This window comes from Paramormyrops kingsleyae, chromosome 18 (genome assembly GCF_048594095.1).
Source record: "Paramormyrops kingsleyae isolate MSU_618 chromosome 18, PKINGS_0.4, whole genome shotgun sequence".
NCBI lineage: Eukaryota > Metazoa > Chordata > Actinopteri > Osteoglossiformes > Mormyridae > Paramormyrops > Paramormyrops kingsleyae.
The window spans coordinates 20,440,600-20,454,308 of NC_132814.1; positions in this window are offsets into that span (position 1 = coordinate 20,440,600).

A 13,709-nucleotide genomic window follows, 5' to 3' on the forward strand; every position below is an offset into this window, starting at 1 on the left:
GCAGTTTCTTCAGGTACTTTGGAGGTGTTATAATATTGGCCATTGTCCCTGCTAGTAGCTTCTGAAATTTGCATTAGAATCCTGTCTGAGTGATCTTTCCCTCTCCTCCCATCTTTGCGATTTCCACTGTACCTTCTGTCATCCGCTTGGATTTCTTTGGCTCTTTCTATTTTACATTGCTCACATTCCTCTTGGTTGACTTCTTGGAATTCCATCCACAGTTCCTCTGGGGTCCACCACCTTGCATCAGTTCCTGGTAGGGTTCTTGACCGTGGGTATGTGCTCTAGGTCATTCCTAGACGCTGAACGGCCTTGTTGATCTTTCCTGGGTTCACTTGGAGCTTTAGACGTTAGAAGCCCATGATCTCTTCCACAATCTGCCCCAGGCCATGTCTTTGTTGTTTTGAGTCCTTCCATCTTTTGACCCTGAAAATGTAGCACATTTGGTTTCTGCAAACTCTATCGCGTCCTGTGATGAACAGATGGTGTCAATATGAAGCCTTTGTTGTTTCTCAGAATGTATCGCCAAGGATGAGGCCACTGGACTCGCAGAATCCGATTGGTCACTGTCCAGCTTTGATTCTCTTTTCACGTTCATGCTGGCTTCGCTATTTTGGCCTAAGGGTGGTCAGAGTGAGCAGTTTACACCGTGATTTATGGTACAAAAGCAAAGCACCTTTGTCTTTCAGCTGTTAGTACACCTGTAGGTGTGTGTTCAAGTTCAAAGTAAAAAACTTGAATTGTTCAAAGTTTTGGTGATACTTCACTTGAGGGGGCACAAACAACTTAGTTACTCGGTTAATACTCAAGAACAAATTCCGAACTAATATAGTAAGTAATATCTCACGAACCATCATCATTGATCATTGATGCTGGTTAAATAATCCATTAATTAAGCATGGACTACTACATTATATGTGCCCCATCAAGTATATATAGCGTTATCAAAGTTTCTTCTGTCCATGAAACTTTCCAGTAGTGGAATTCACCTATTTAGCAGATACTTTTCTCCAAAACCACATATATGGGAGGCAAACAGTGCAGCACAAGCATGTTTATCTGACTAAGTAGTTAACTGATGACATCTGATGTTAAACATTTTAAGATATAACCCAAGTTAATAAGCCTCCCATACAAGCTATATTCAGTGGATGTTTGTCAGTAAATGGAAAAAAGTGTTTTTTTTTGGCCACTCATACAAATACATATAGGAATTCCTTACTTTTCACATACTCCATCATGCTCTCCTTCCTAAGGCAAGCAGAGGTGGGAATGAAGCTTGGGGCATGAGCACAGGGTCGGACACCGTTGGAGCATTTTTCAAGGGGTTAAGGGTCATGCCCAAGAACCCAATTGAAGATGTAGCTACTCTGCTGAGCACAAGATTCAAAGCAGCAACATTCAAATCACAGGCACCAAGGTCTAACCCCCCGAGTCACATGCCACCCCACATCCATCACAGTCATAGCTCTCATAGCTCTCTATATTTTGTTTCTGATGTTTATATTTTTCTTCCCAGGCCCAAAGATGGTAAGTAAGGCAGAGCTCTGATGGGCTAACTCTCTCTCCATCTCTTTCCCCATCTCCCTCCATCTCTAGGTCTCTTTCCCAATCTCCTTCCATCTCTCCATCCCTTTTCCCATCTCTCTCTTTGTCTCTTTCCAATCTCCTTCCATCTCTGTCTCATTTCCTATCTCCCTCCATCTCTCCACCTCTTTGTCATTCTCCCTCCATCTTTCCATCCCATTCTTGATCTCCCTCAATCTCTCCATCAATTTCCACACCTCCTTCCATTTCTGTCTTTCCCCATCTGCCTCCATTTCTCCATCCCTTTCCCCATCTTCCTCCATCTTTCTGTCTCTTCCCCTGTATGTTTCCATATCTCTCCCCATCTCCCTTCATCTCTCCATTCCTTTCTCCATCTCCCTCGATCTCAGTCTCTTTCCCCATTTCCCTTCCCCATCTCCCTCCATCTTCCCATCCCTTTCCCCATCCCACACCATCTCTTTCCCCATCTCCCTCCATCTTTGGATCGTTTTTCCATTCTCCTTCCATCTTTTGTCTCTTTATCCATCTTCATCTATCTCTCCATCTCTTTCCCCATCTCCTTCCATCTTTCCCCATCTCACTCCATCTCTCATCCCTTTCCCCATCTCCTTCCATCTTTCCCCATCTCACTCCATGTCTCCATCCCTTTCCCCATCTCCTTCCATCTCTTGGTCTCTTTCCCCATCTCCCTGTCTTTCTATCCCATTCCCCAGCTCCCTCCATCTTTCCATCCTTTTCCCCATCTCCTTCCATCTTTCCCCATCTCACTCCATCTTTCCCTCCCTTCCCCATCTCCCTCTATCTCTCATCTCCTTCCCCAGCTCCCTTCACCTCTCCATCCCTTTCCACATCTCCCTCCATCTCTCTCTCTCTTCCCCATCTCTCTCTCTCCCACTTTCAGCTGCTGCCGAATTGACCTCCAGTGAACAGACACACGAGCCAAAAGGTCACACGTCATAATCAATTTGCAAACAGATTTGCCAGATGGCAGAATCCTCCATGTCTATTCATGTAAGTATAATTGATAATCATTGCAGTTAAACATATTTTTGACTGTGATGCATGTGGTTTGCTTGAAGTCTCAGCGAGTAACTGCAGTCAGACGATGTCAGAAGCTGCCTTTGAATACAGGAGCCTGGCTTTTATCTGCGAGGTGCACCTCCCCTCCGATGCCTGGGGGCTGTTCTCCATGAAAATGCATCATCTCATCTGGCAACAAGTGCTGAGGCTCCTGCCTGCATGTTTCGACAGCTATCTGACTTCTGCGTTGCTAGCCAGAGTGCGTAAGCAATGAGATGATTACAGTGTGGAGACAGCCAGCCGTGCCTGAGCCCCAGGCACGGGCAGGGGGAGCTGCCCGCTCGCCCACTTTGTCGTTACAAGACCTTACTTGTGTTTTCTTTTTTGTTTTCTATTTTTTTACAGGCTTCAGGGTCATGGCGCCAGTTCAGAAAGAAACAAAGAAACATTCATATCAGTTTCCAGAACAATATGGCACTGAGGTTAATAATAAAATATGAGTTGAATTATATTACTATAAGTGAACGATAAAAGACTAACAGAACCACTGAGTTTATACTTTTATCTTAGCAAAGCTGGTTTCCCGCCATTCATAACCTAAGGTCGCCCTCATGTGGTAGAATGAATATAAGACGACTTATCGGGATAATGAAAGAGCAGGTAGGTTAATTGGCGTTTTTGTGCGCGCGTGTGTGCCCGGGCATCCTGTACAGAGTGACCCCCAGCCTTGTGTCCAGTGCTTCCCGAGATCAGCTCGGGCACCCCGCTTTCACTACCCCGTACTGGAATGGTTGGAAAACGTATGTGATTTATCTTGGGGATCGTGGGTACTTGCCTATATTGAGCACAATAGGTGACTGAATTAACTGATTACTATGTTGGATAAATCAGCTAGCAGATTATCTTTTGATCATACATACGGCATTAGAGAGTTGTGATATCCCAGCGCTATTACGACCGTCACGCTTGTTATCCTGCTTTTTAGGCATATTTTCGCAACTGACCAGTGGTATTCATCTTTAAATTCTTTAATTTATGATTTTAAGGTGGCATCATTAGTTATTGGCATAATTAGGTAGAAAGAAACTTATTTTAAATAGATAAAAGTTTCATTTTGAAATGGCAGGTTAATATTAGAAGTCTGTGATACAAGAATAACCTTCGGGTTTAAAGCCAGCAGCCCGATTCCATCAAGCCAGTCCACTTAAAGGAGATGCATGCCAAAAAGATACTGGCTGCCCCTATTAGAATAACAGAGCTCAATTTTGCCATATTGCCAGTCTTTCCGAACCTTTTACTCTTTCACCACTTTTTTGTATAACCAAGTTTTGTAGTCGTATGCCCAAAGGTATATTTAGCGAAATATATAGTTAAAATTCACATTCATATCACGCCCAAAAAACTCGATACTGTCAAAAAAGTGAATGAAAAGGCATGTGAAACGCCAGGGATGCGTGCAGTAAACCCCTGCCGCTAGAGGGCGCTGGGACCATTCACAAAATCTGGCGCTCACTTGACGCTGGACTTACTGCTGGAATCGGCAAGCAAGAGGGCAAAAGGGGAAGTTCTTACAATTTCAATAAATATGAAACATGTTGTGGGCAATGTGTGGCTCAGTGGGTCAAGACACTGTGCTTTTAATTGGAAAGTTGCTGGTTCAAATCCCAAGGTCAAGAGTATGATTATACTGTTGGGACTCTGAGCAAGGACCTTAACCCCCAAGTGCTCCAGGGAATGGCCAGCCCTGTTTTATCAGGAAAAAAATGTGTATTTGTGTCTTCTAAATAAACTAGGTGGTAAATGTGCTATACAGTACAAAAAATATTTTAATAAATGCAGCCATTTGAGACTGGAAAGGAGTGACCTGACACACTGGTAAATGTCTCTTAAAATGAGACATTCTTCACATTTCCCTAAATGAGTGGTGTTCTCTCGTTTGGAAATAACCATGATGCTGAGTTAAGGCATAAAACAGCACAGTGCATAACAGCACCCTCAAGAGTGCATCACCCCACCCAGTAAGATAGTCTGTAACATATCAGTAACAATGTCAATAACATACTTTGAGTTACATAATGTCAGTAACATACTGTCTTTAAGATAATATCTGTAACAATGTCAGTAACATACTGTTAGTAACAATATCAGTAACGTACTGTCAGTAAGATAATGTCTGTAACATACTGTTAGTAACAATGTCAGTAACAACCTGAGTAACATATCAGTAACAATGTCAGTAACATTCAGTCAGTAATATACTGTCAGTAAGATTGTCTGTAACAAAATGGTAACATACTGTCAGTATGTGTCCGTAACACATCAGTAACAATGTGAGTAAAATACTGACAGTAAAATAATGTCTATAACATGCTATCAGTAATAATGTCAGTAATAAACTTTCAGTAAAAATGTCAATAATATACTGTCACTGACATACTGTCCGTAACATACTATCAGTAACAATGTCAGCAGCATATGGTCTATAACATACCGTAATAGTGCAGTGGGAGGATTGGTTGGTTGAGCTACTGTACTAAACATGTGACTAATGAGTTACACCAGTAATTCACTCTGTGATGGGAGATGGAGAACTGAAAAATGGAGCTGGTGTCACTGAGAGAGAGAGAGCTGTTCGAACCTGGACACTCTGGCTCCTGGTGGGGTGGGTGGTTGCCCTTCACAGCTTTGTAGAGGCAGATGGGGGGGGGGGGGCTTTGTTCCAGAGTGAGGAGGGAGGAATGATTACCGCTTGCAGTTTAGCATAGTGCCGGGATGAGGGACTTAGTTTGGCCGCTGCTGTCCTTTCAAAGACAGGTCTGGCATAGACTGGGGGCATCATACAGTCTGTTAACTTAGACCCTGTAGTGGGTTATTGTCAAGTCAGAATGTGAGCCCAGTACTTTTAAATTGTTTATTGCAGGTGTCTGTGTATATACAGTCTTGTTTGTGTGTCTAATATTGTAAATTGTGTATAGGAGCTTACACTGTAGTACCTAGGGCACAGGGTTACATTCCCATTTATCACATGTGGTGCTACATTATGTAATGTTTGAAGTGTATTTAGCGAGTTGTGTATAGTCAATATAGAGGGGTTAATTTGGTAGGGGTGTGTCATTACTTTTCAGGGTGTAAACTGGGCCCTAAGTTCTTAAGTGTTTTTTTCTCATATTTAACTTTGTATTAGAGTAAAGAAATTGAATTTGGACAAGCAGTTTTGTGTTTGCTTAAATCCTCTGACAGATAATGCCTAGACCATACCAAGTTATAAAAGGTGGGGGCAGCTTTCCCCCCAGCAGAGGATTTGTTATAATACTGTCAATAACTATGTCAGAAAACATAATGGCAATAACACACGGTCTGTAACATACTGTCTGTAACATACTGTCTGTAACATACTGTCAGTAACATACTGTCAGTAACATATTGTCTGTAACATACTGTCTGTAACATACTGTCAGTAACATACTGTCAGTAACATATTGTCAGTAACATACTGTCAGTAACATACTGTCAGTAACATACTGTCGGTAACATACTGTCAGTAACATACTGTCGGTAACATACTGTCAGTAACATACTGTCTGTAACATACTGTCAGTAACATACTGTCAGTAACATACTGTCTGTAACATACTGTCAGTAACATACTGTCAGTAACATATTGTCAGTAACATATTGTCAGTAACATACTGTCAGTAACATACTGTCAGTAACATACTGTCAGTAACATACTGTCAGTAACAAACTGTCTGTAACATACTGTCAGTAACATACTGTCTGTAACATACTGTCAGTAACATACTGTCTGTAACATACTGTCTGTAACATACTGTCAGTAACATATTGTCAGTAACATACTGTCAGTAACATACTGTCTGTAACATACTGTCAGTAACATACTGTCAGTAACATATCACATGGCAGAGTTCAATTCCAACCAATGTTGTGTTCTTTCAAATGTGTGAATTTACTGTGAAGTCAGACCAATGGATTGATGGCCTGTTATCGCAGCTGGACTGCTTGTCGATCTTCCTCAGAGTCAGAGAGGCTGATAAGAGTCTCCTGTGGCTCGAGTTCACAGCTACCGCAGCCTGTAGGACCACAGGTATGTCACAGATAAGACTTTGATATCTCAAGATGCCTGTTCATATCCATGTGGAAGGAAATAGCCTGTGTGAGTTACTCACATGCTGCGAGACACCCTCCTATCGGGGAATCACAGTTAGGGCTTTTACCATCCTGCTACAACCTGCAGGCGGATCAGGAGAGATGCCCGCAGACAGACGGGTATAATGCCCTGCGTCTTGTGGATCACCAGAGATGCCCGCAGACAGACGGGTATAATGCTCTCCGTCTTGTGGATCAGCAGAGATGCCCGCAGACAGACGGGTATAATGTCCTGCGTCTTGTGGATCAGGAGAGATGCCCGCAGACAGACGGGTATAATGCCCTCCGTCTTGTGGATCAGCAGAGATGCCCGCAGACAGACGGGTATAATGCCCTCCGTCTTGTGGATCAGGAGAGATGCCCACAGACAGACGGGTATAATGCCCTCCGTCTTGTGGATCAGGAGAGATGCCCGCAGACAGACGGGTATAATGCCCTCCGTCTTGTGGATCAGGAGAGATGCCCGCAGACAGACGGGTATAATGTTCTGCGTCTTGTGGATCAGGAGAGATGCCCGCAGACAGACGGGTATAATGCCCTCCGTCTTGTGGATCAGCAGAGATGCCCGCAGACAGACGGGTATAATGCTCTGCGTCTTGTGGATCAGCAGAGATGCCCGCAGACAGACGGGTATAATGCTCTCCGTCTTGTGGATCAGGAGAGATGCCCGCAGACAGACGGGTATAATGCCCTGCGTCTTGTGGATCAGCAGAGATGCCCGCAGACAGACGGGTATAATGCTCTGCGTCTTGTGGATCAGCAGAGATGCCCGCAGACAGACGGGTATAATGCTCTCCGTCTTGTGGATCGGGAGAGATGCCCGCAGACAGACGGGTATAATGCCCTGCGTCTTGTGGATCAGCAGAGATGCCCGCAGACAGACGGGTATAATGCTCTCCGTCTTGTGGATCAGCAGAGATGCCCGCAGACAGACGGGTATAATGTTCTGCGTCTTGTGGATCAGGAAAGATGCCCACAGACAGACGGGTATAATGCCCTGCGTCTTGTGGATCAGCAGAGATGCCCGCAGACAGACGGGTATAATGCCCTGCGTCTTGTGGATCAGCAGAGATGCCCGCAGACAGACGGGTATAATGCTCTCCGTCTTGTGGATCAGCAGAGTTGCCCGCAGACAGACGGGTATAATGTTCTCCGTCTTGTGGATCAGGAGAGATGCCCGCAGACAGACGGGTATAATGCCCTCTGTCTTGTGGATCAGCAGAGATGCCCGCAGACAGACGGGTATAATGCTCTGTGTTTTTTGGCCCCTCCACAAATTTCTCCCCTGCACCTCCGGCTCTGCCAGGACCACCTGGATTTATGTGCCGGAACGAGGAGCAGCAGGTGCAGAGTATTTGGGGGCGGGGGTTGGTCAGAGCACCCCACCCCCCTCCACTGATTCCAGTAAGAATTGCTACCAGATGGGCTGGGAAGGCGGGGCAGCAGGTCCCCGCGGCTGCCGTCTTCATCAGCAAGGCTGGCCGTGTGACAGGCGTATTCTCGCATCTATGTTTTCCTGCTGCTCCGCACGTCACACACGACTTCACATCAGACCAGGGGCCACAGCTGTCCCAGTCCGACATGTCCCAGCAACATGGAAGCTCCGTCCCGGCTGTAACTGAACTCTGAGCTGGCGGCTCAACACTTGACGGGACTGATGCTTCTGTTACGTGTATAAGGACTGTGGACATGTGTGAGAGTCTGAAGCTGCATGATTCCAAGGGCCCCCGAGTCACAGCAGCTGGTGGCTCCTAACGGCACACCGCTGAGTCTGGTCACCTGGTGTACATACAGTATGTCTGTTTGTTTGCCCCCTGCTGGCCAAAGCATAATATTGCAGATTTCTGAAGTGTCTTTATTAACTAAATAACTTTTTTGGTCCAAGGCGATGACTAAAATATCTCTTCTATATCAATGTTCTTATCTGATTTTACTGCAGGTGCTTGTAGAAGGAAAGAGACCAAATTATTTATTTTCAAACAAATCCTCATTCGAACAAAGTTCTCAGGTCACAGACAACTATGGTGTAGTGGAAGCCCCCTCCCCCCATTTCCCATAATGAGCCCACGACCCGTCACGCTTGGCCAGCTCCTGGCAGCTCTGCTGACTGGGCTCACTGCTCTCCTTTCATCTTTTCTTACCAGGTACACATGGAATCCAGTAACATTTGGTCAGCGTTTAGAAGCGAGTGCTTATCAGAACTGAACACCGAGGGTATTTTTCCCATTATCTTCAAAGACACCTCTGACATTTGCCTTTACAGTATATGTCTGTTTCCCTTATGGATGGCATTTGTTGAGCCTGGAATGATCCTGCACAGTTTACGACCAATCAGGCAGCTAGAAACAGCCTCCTATCCGGTTTGACGAGTCAGAGCAAAGAGAGGCACCTTCAGGGCCGGCTACTGTGACAGCAGAATGGCAGACAGACAGCACGCTTGACATGCTTGTGACATGCCTCACGTGCTTGGGACACACTCAGGACTCACTTGGAGCACACTCGAAATGCTAGGGGTATGTTCAGAAATCATTCGGTGAACATTTGGGACACCCCTGGAACTCGACACACTAGGGGTACACTCAGGATTGACTCAGGGCACACTAGGGTTATACTTCGGACTCACACAGGACTCACTCGGGGGATGTTCGACCCGCTCAGGAATCACTCAGACATTTGGTCTGACACACTCAGGACTTGCTTGGGATGCACTTTGGTCGACACGCTCAGATACTGCTTGGGGCTTACTCAATACGCCTAGCGTGAGCTCGGGATTCTTTTGGGACACAGTCAGGCCTCGCACGGGACTCTCTTGGGTCTCAAAACATGCTTGAGGCGTGCTTGTGCTTGGTGCATGCTCACACTCGGGGCACAGCCTGGAGCTTGCGTGGGACATGCTCAGGGCCGCTTCGGGGATCGTTTGAGATATGCTCGACACACTCCCAAGAGGAACACAGCTGTACCAAGGAGAGCATGCAGGGAAATAGAGGCTCAGCTGGGAGGGGAGCTCATGCTGTTCTTCTCTGGTCAGCTTGTGTCGCCACGTCACCAGGGCCAGAGGACCATATGTCCGTTTCCAGCACTGAATGCAGGTCCAAGCCAGGCTGCTACCCGGCCAGCACAAGGCAGCAGCTGGCGGTGAAGGTCACAGCGGCACCAGGCTAAGCAGGTTGCCCTGGGCGTCTCTCCCCGACGCCCCACCCCACTCACAGCTGTATGGCTCCTCCCAGAACTCTGAACGCAGTGAACCCGGCAAAGGAGCTTCATTTTGCCGGCTTATACTGACGACCTTTTCTGTGATCGCGCACAGCTCATGACCATCTGGAGGTATAGTAACGTGAGGACAGGAGCGACTGGGAAAGCGTGAATCTCAACCAAGCAGCCCGCTGTCAGCATCTCTCACACCTCAGCCGTCACATCAAACCTGCCGCACACTGTGTGCATGTGAACGGACACAGCTTTCAGCGTGTGGGGAGGGGTGTTAGCATCAAGGAACCTAAAAGCCGAAACAGACAGGCTCCCGGACAGACTCCTATCACGAGCGATATGCCATTATCAGTGCTTACGTGGTTTTAATTTGAGGCCTTTTATCTCTTTTTCTGAAAATGAATTTATGGGCTAATTACAGCTGTTGGACAGGCACAGAGTTATGACGGGCCATAAATTATCTGTCATTTGCAGATGGAGGAAATGTCACTGGGTAATTGAACACTGGCAGTGAATCAATATGTGGAATTGGCAGCAGGTCAGACCACATGTGAGGAGACGGGTGGGGGGGGGGGGGGGGTTCCCGTCTGCGTAAGTGTACACAAACTCGCACTCGACACTTTCGGGTAGGACAATGACAACCACAGAACAGTGACACTGATCTGGGAGCGGGTGGCCCTTCACACTGCACCTCCACTGCTTTCCCAGCAAATAGGAACACGTCTAATAATCTCCCCATCCTTAAAAACAGCTCCCTCAACAAAAAGGGCAATATTCAGCAACAAGAACAGCCACTTTGCGGTCACCATGGAAACCATATCGGGCGCCGTGCCACGGGCATCACGCAACGACGACTTTACGGGGCAAGAACATGAGTCTGCTGTTTTTCTGGAAGCTTCCATGGGTCTTGCTGTCCTGTTTGGCGTCCAACTGGCAGTCTGAGCTTTTCAAACTGCTGCTATTTACAAACCCCTTTGTCGAGCCTCTGGCAGGGTGCAGATGTCTGCAGTGAACCCCGCCCCCCACCAGCTTTTACCTCTTCCCGTAAAAAATAATGACATCAGCTCACAGAGGGCAAGCGTTAGCATTAGCATTAGCATTTTATTACAGCGGCAGAGATTTAAAGCGGAGGATATATCAGCGCTGAGCAGACAGAATTAGTTAACAATGCATTATCCCTCTTTATGGCGGCTGTAACTCTTCCCCGCAGAAGGGGGGACGGCGGGGAGGGAGAGGGAGGGGCCGGCGGCTTTACAGCACACCACTGGGAGCAGGCTGCAGGCTTAGCCCTCTGTACACAGCAGAGAACGACGCTCAGAAGAGGGGCATCCGACTGAAGGCAGCATCACCCCAGCAGTGTGGCACAGGCCATGCCAGCCAGCGCCCCCTGCAGGGGGCCACATCCACATAGCGCGGCGTACTCACTGAAACCCTTAAATAAACACAGCCTGGCCCAGGGGGGCCTAATCAGCACATGCATTTTTAATGGCTGCTCTTTTATTCATAAGACCTTTATTAAACATTTCACAGCAGTTTATAGAGGAACATCTACAGAGGCAGGAGAAAAGCTCCCCGTCTCTGGCCCAACAGAAGCCAGTGAAGCCAGTGAAGCGCTCCACGGAGGGAGGGCGGGGAGCCATTCAGCGACGCTGCTGTTTGCAGCTGATGCTGGGTGGTTGCTATGGTAATGGGCCGCTGTTAGTAAGGAGGCGCAGCGTGAGGGAGACGGCCATGGCACTGCGGCGGGGGGGGGGGGGGGAGGGCAGAGCAGGCCGGCAGGGAAACATCCGGACGAGCGTTTGGGGCCTCACGCCCAGCACCCCCTGCTGGTTCTCTGTCCTCTCTGACCCACCCGTCTGACACACTAAACCCACATCGGGGCCCCAGACCCTGTGGTGGCTAATTTACGACCGAGTCTTGCATTCCATTCAGTGTGGCGGCTTTTTTTCTAGAAAATTCCACAGGCGCCGCGAGGCGGGCAGACAACGCGAGCTGTGTTTGCTTCAATTTGGGCGTCGAATTACCCAGAGCGGGACCAGCGCAGTGCGGACACACTGAGGACAGAGGCATACGGCACTCCTGGAGGGGGGGGGCGGGGGGCGTCACTGAGGCCAAATCACGACTCTTCATGGGATGCATGACCAGCAGAGCCGTTTCCCAGGCGACACAGGGTGAACGCAAGCAGAAAAAGCTAGGTGGGGCCGATATCAGCCAGAGATGCTCCCGAAATGCAACAAACCCCCCCCCTTTGAACCAAAGGCCAGCCGCTGCTGTAGACAGCGCCCCAGCTTTCACCAGGCCACGGTGCACTGGGCCAACCAGCAGCGAGGCCCGCAAACAGAACAGCTGCTGCAGCCTTAAGTAAAGCACTGAGCCGGCTCCATCGCCTGCTGGGGGGGGGGGGGGGGGGGGCAATTCTGCACTGGGCCCTTAACCCCCAAAAAATGCTCGAGGATGGATGGCTGACCCTGTGGCTCAGACCCCAAGCTTCACTTTCACCTCTGTATGTGTGTGTGTGTGTGTCTTTAAAAAGCAGAGCATGATGGGATGTGAAAATTAACACACTTCAACGTACCTCTACTTGTACAAGTGGCAAATAAAGCTACATTTCAAACCTCACTTGCACCCCTCAGAAAAAGGGACAACACGAGATTCATCTAAACCCAGAGTTCTCCTGCGTTTGGCAAATAAGGCCCTCCTTTTACAGGCTAACCTCACAAGGTTAGCCTGTGAGGCCTCCGACGTACCTCCGACGTACCGAGAGGCTGGAGAGTATTAGCACATGGAAAAGCCACACAAACAGTATGTGCAGAAGACAGTAAGCTGGCCTCCATCAGGGATGCGCTTTCCCTCCATTTTGGCTCAACTGACCAAGTCCGCCCTCTACTGGTGCTTACAGGCAAACCCTGCATATTCTTCAGCGGATTGAGTAAAAACCACGAAAACTTATCTTCATTCATTTAAAAAAAATGATACAGCAAACAGCAAATAGGCAGGAGACCAACAATAAGGAGTTTATACAGAAATATACAATGTTCAACTGTTTACCATAAAGGAAATCTATCTGTATATTCAAGTCATAGAGCATTTAACTGTTAAAAAAGCACTAGACACAACTGTAGAAACAGGAGAGCACAGACAGATTTACAATGTTGAAAACTATTTACTAGGATTTGATACAAGACATATAAAATGCATGAAGGCTGGATGTGGTGCTTTACATACATCAACGCAGTGGGTTTTTGTATCCACTAGAGTATAAATGTATAAAAAAATAAAAGGTACTGAACACAGCACACGGAAGACGGGGACAGGATGATGTCACGTCACATGGTACAAAAAGACGAGTTCAAAGTGGCCGCATGGGGCAGCGACCCCGTGTTTGTCCTGAAACGGGGGGGGGGGGGGGGGGGGCTGTAGGATTTCAAACTGTCACAGACCAGAACACTGCCCCCAGAGGGAGGAGCTGACCTTGTACGAACAGCGACAGTGGGCATCGGCACAGTCAGACTGTAGAGCAGAGGAAACCGGCGCCGATGAAGCGCCACTAGCGAATGCTAATGCGCTAACGGCAGCTCAGTGTACAGGAAGTGGGGCTGTGTGGGGTATGGGGGGGGGGGAGGGGGGGCAGCTCTGAACCCTATAAGCAAAGGTATTTGTAACTGACAGGGCCCCACAAACCACACGCTGCTGAGGTTTGCATACCTTAAGGCAGGGGTGGCCAATCTTATCCGCAAAGGACCGGTGTGTATGCGGGTTTTCACTGCAAC